Raw genomic sequence first — 4,482 nt, 5'->3', positions numbered from 1 at the left:
GAGCAAAGACTGCAGATGACTGAAGATGGCGGCGGCCACAGAGCTGGAGTGAGCAGGAGGCTTGGGTTGCTCCCGGCGATGAAGGAAGCCAAGCTTCCAGCCTGCCCTGCACTTCGCTCAAGGAGGGGCTGGGGGCCTGGGTCACCTGGGGTGACCCAGGCTTCCAGCCAGCCCTGGCCTCCACTTGAGGAGCTGGAAAAAAAAAAAAAGAGGGGCTGGGAGCAGTCAGAGCAGAGAAGCCAAGCCTTGCTGCTATGGTCAGACCAAAGACCTGGGTCCCGGGTGCCGGAGGAAAACTGGTGCCGGCAGCCAGGGGAAGGAAGGCCTACTGCATGAATCTTTGTGCAACGGGCCACTGGTAATCCTATACAATTAATAGACCAACTGTAGAATATGAGCATGAATCCATGAGTTTTCATTTCATTGTAACTGAAGTCCTTAGCTCTCCTGCCTCTGATTTTAGGATTTGTTGTTCACATCACATGTGAAATGGATCCCTATTTAATATCTGTGAACATACCACATATTTTGTCAATTAGGGTTGTTCTTGTTCAATAAACATGACAAACTTAGAGAAACCCACTAGATATAACATTTATCTGCAATTAATAATGTATGCTGTAAATAATGGTTCTACTTGGAAGCTGTTGCCAGATCAAGAGATTGGGCACTCTGTGAGGTGATAATAGACTTAGAAAAGAAATTGATTAATAGACAATTGAGCCACATTGGCCGGGTGGCACAGTTGGTTGGAGTGTCATCCCCTGTGCCAAAAGATTATAAATTTGACTCCTGGTCAGGGCACATACCCAGGTTGTGGGTTTCATCCACAGTAGGGGCATGTATGGGAGGCAACCAATCGATGTTCCTCTCACACATCAATATTTCTCTCTCTCTCTCTCTCTCTCTCTCTCTCTCTCTCTCTCTCTCTTATTTTCTCTCTAAAATCAATAGAAAACATATCTTCAGGTGAGAATAAAAATAAAGTAAAAGAAGTACTTCAGTTAGACTTCAGTAATTTAGTCCAAGAATGTAGATTTCTGATGATCTTGTGTAATATTACATTTGAGCTCAAAGAATTTAAGGCCACAGTTTCACTCCTTTGGGCACTCACTGAACTATTTAGAATAACCCTGATAACAATAATCCAATATTTATGGAGCCCTTACTATGTGACATGCCCTGTGTGAAGAGCTCATCATTTACACCTCACAACAACCTGTGAAATACATGTTAATGTCATAACTGAGCTTAGCAAGGTTAAATAAGCCATCCAAAATGACATAACTAACTGGTAAATGGCAGAGCCTAGATTTAAAGGAAAGTATGAGACTCGTGAACCTAAGTAATTGACTGCTAAGCACCACTGATTTTTTTCTCCCAAATAAAAATCGCAGCTGTACAAAACTTTGCTTACATATGCAGAAGCTTCACAGATCCTGATTTACTAACTTCCGCCATAGAAGAATGGTCAGTCAACCCATCAGTTTCCATAAATAACAGCAGTACCACCAAGGTTTTGAGTAGAGCCAAATAGCAGATAATATGAAACTGAGGGTTCTACTGGGGTCTATGGTAGGTCATCTCTAAAAACAGCCACCATCAATTCCTTTCTTACTTGTAAATATGTGCTACCCCAGGTTGAGAGGTAGAGTTGATTTCACCTCCCTTGTAAAGAGCCCTTCCTTGTCATTGGGTACCAATGGGATGCAGTGAAAGTGACCTTCACAGCCCCGGCCTTCAGAGGACAGGCACCTTCCACCTACATCACCTGGAATATAGTCATCATGTTATGAGAAAGCCAGGTCCCCGAGAGAAGCCACAGGGGAAGAAGCAAGCACCAATGAGCAGTCCACAGCCAGCACCAATGGGCACTCCAGTGAGGGACCCACCTTGAGAGTCCAGCCCCGGAGGGCCCTGAGAGGACTCCAGTGCCGGTCAATGGCATGTGAAGAGAAAGAGAAACCCAGTGAAGCCCAGACAATATAGTCTTGAAAAATAATTAAATGGCTGTTGTTTTAAGCCACTGGATATGTTTATTTTGCATTAAAAGATAACTGAGAGCGGAACCAGAGCAGGGACTCGGTTGTGACTGCTGCCCCTGGCCCCTCCAAGGATCGCGCGGCTGCAGAAGGACCGTCTGGAGGTGGGTGGGCGCGGGTCTTCCTCCCACCCACCCACCCCCTCGCACTCCTCCAGAATCACGTCTACAGTCCCCGCCGCTTCCTCCTCCTTCCCCTTTTCGGCCAGTGACATGATCAGAAACCCCCTCCCAAGTCCTCAACTTTGAAGAAATCGACTATAAGGAGATCGAGGTGGAAGAGGCTGTTGGAAGAGGAGCCTTTGGAGTAGTTTGCTAAGCTAAGTGGAGAGCAAAAAATGTTCCCATTAAACAAGTAGAAAGTGAGTCTGAGAGGCAAGCTTTTATTGTAGAGCTTCGGCAGTTATCCCGTGTGAACCATCCACATATTGTAAAGCGATATGGAGCCTGTTTGAATCCAGCGTGTCTTGTGCTGGAATATGCTGAAGGGGGCTCTTTCTATCATGTGCTGCCTGGTGCTGAACCATTGCCATACTACATGCTGCCCATGCTGTGAGCTGGTGGTGGCAGTCTTCCCAAGGAGTGGCTCATCTTCACAGCATGCAGCCCAAAGCTCCCATTCGCAGGGACCTGAACCCACCAAACCGTCCGCTGGTCGCAGGGGGGACAGTTTTAAAAATCTGTGATCTGGGTACAGCCTGTGACATTCAGACACACATGACCAATAACAAGGGGAGTGCTGCCTGGATGGCACCTGAAGACTTTGAAGGTAGCAATTACAGTGAAAAATGGTACGTCCACAGCTGGGGTATTACCCTTTGGGAAGTGATAACATGTGGGAAACTGATGAGATTGGTGGCCCAGCTTTCCGTATCCTGTGGGCTGTTCCTAATGGTACTCAACCACCACTGATCAAAAATTCACCTAAGCCCGCTGAGAGCCTGATGCCTCGCTGTTGGTCTAAGATCCTTCTCTGTGCTCTTCAATGGAGGAGATCGGGAAAATAATGGCTCACTTCATGCGGTACTTTGAAAGCGCGGATGAGCCCCTGCAGTGCCCCTGTCTGTACTCAGATGAGGGACAGAGCACCTCGGCCACCAGTACAGGCTCATTCACAGATATTGCTTCTACAAATACCAGTCATAAAAGTGACACTAATATGGAGCAAGTTCCTTCCACAAATGATACTATTAAACGCTTAGAATCAAAATTATTGAAAAATCAGGCAAAGCAACAGAGTGAACCTGGCTGTTTAGCTTCCATGGGAACAGTGTAGAGAGCTTGTCCCCAACCTCCGAGGGCAAGAGGATGAGTGCTGACATGTCTGAAATAGAAGCCAGGGTTGCTGCAACCACAGCCTGTCCAAAGCCTAAAGGGAGCCATCAGAAAACTGCTTCATCTGGCAACATTCTGGATGTCCCTGAGATCATCCTCTCAGGCAACGGACAGCAAAGACGTAGATCCACCCAAGACGTGATGGTTACTGGAACAGAACCTCGTCAGGTGAGCAGTAGGTCATCCAGTCCTAGCATCAAAATGATCACTACTACCTCAGGACCAACCGCAGAAAAGTCAGCTCGAAGTCATCCACGGGCTCCTGATGAGTCCTCAGATACCAATGGATCAGATAACTCCATCCGAATGGCTTATCTTACCCTGGGTCGCTAGCCTCTAGCACCATGCCCAAACGCCAAAGAATCTATGGCAGTGTTTGAACAGCATTGTAAAATGGCACAAGAATATATGAAATTTCAAACAGAAATTGCATTATTATTACAGGGAAAGCAAGAACTAGTTGCAGAACTGGACCAGGATGAAAAGGACCAGCAAAATGCATCTCGTCTGGTACAGGAACATAAAAAGCTTTTAGATGAAAACAAAAGCCTTTCTACTTACTACCAGCAATGCCATAAACAATGACAGGTCATCAGAAGTCAGCAGCAAAAACAACAAGACACTTTATGATTCTCTAGGACCGTTACATTTTAAAATATGCAAAGAAAGACTTTTTTTAAAAGAAAAAACTTTTATAATGACAATATGTGTTAGCTTTTTGGTGTGTTCTGAATGCCAATTGCCTATATTTGCTGCATTTGTTTCATCGTTTATTTTCCTTTTCTCATGGTGGACATGCAATTCAACTGTCTCCTTGCGTAACATGGGGCCATCTGTGACTTGAATAAGCAACAGTTCTCAATTAACTTCAAAACAGATGTGTGAGTCGTGGCTGTATATGCATGCTCTTTGTGTGAAGGCTAGCGTAACAAAACCAGGTGTTATCAAACTAACTGCAACCCCCCCCTTTTTTTGAGGTGGAACCTCAAGAATGATGCTGTTCTTGTATCTCATTAAAAAAGAAAAAAGAATATTTTCTCCCAAAAGATGGTATATATGAAGTTAAAGACAGAGTATGGCATATCTAGATTCTAGAATAATTGGTG

The 4,482-nt window shown here is 45.2% G+C and overlaps 1 pseudogene; it reads left to right on the top strand.

Moving 5' to 3' along the window:
• Positions 1-611: 611 nt before the first annotated feature.
• On the top strand, positions 612-4,035 carry LOC132240199 (mitogen-activated protein kinase kinase kinase 7-like; annotated as a pseudogene).
• Positions 4,036-4,482: the final 447 nt, after the last annotated feature.

The sequence above is a fragment of the Myotis daubentonii genome, chromosome 8 (genome assembly GCF_963259705.1).
Source record: "Myotis daubentonii chromosome 8, mMyoDau2.1, whole genome shotgun sequence".
Classification (NCBI taxonomy): Eukaryota; Metazoa; Chordata; class Mammalia; order Chiroptera; family Vespertilionidae; genus Myotis; species Myotis daubentonii.
Note: the sequence above shows the minus strand (reverse complement) of the source record. Positions and strands in the feature narration are given on the sequence as shown.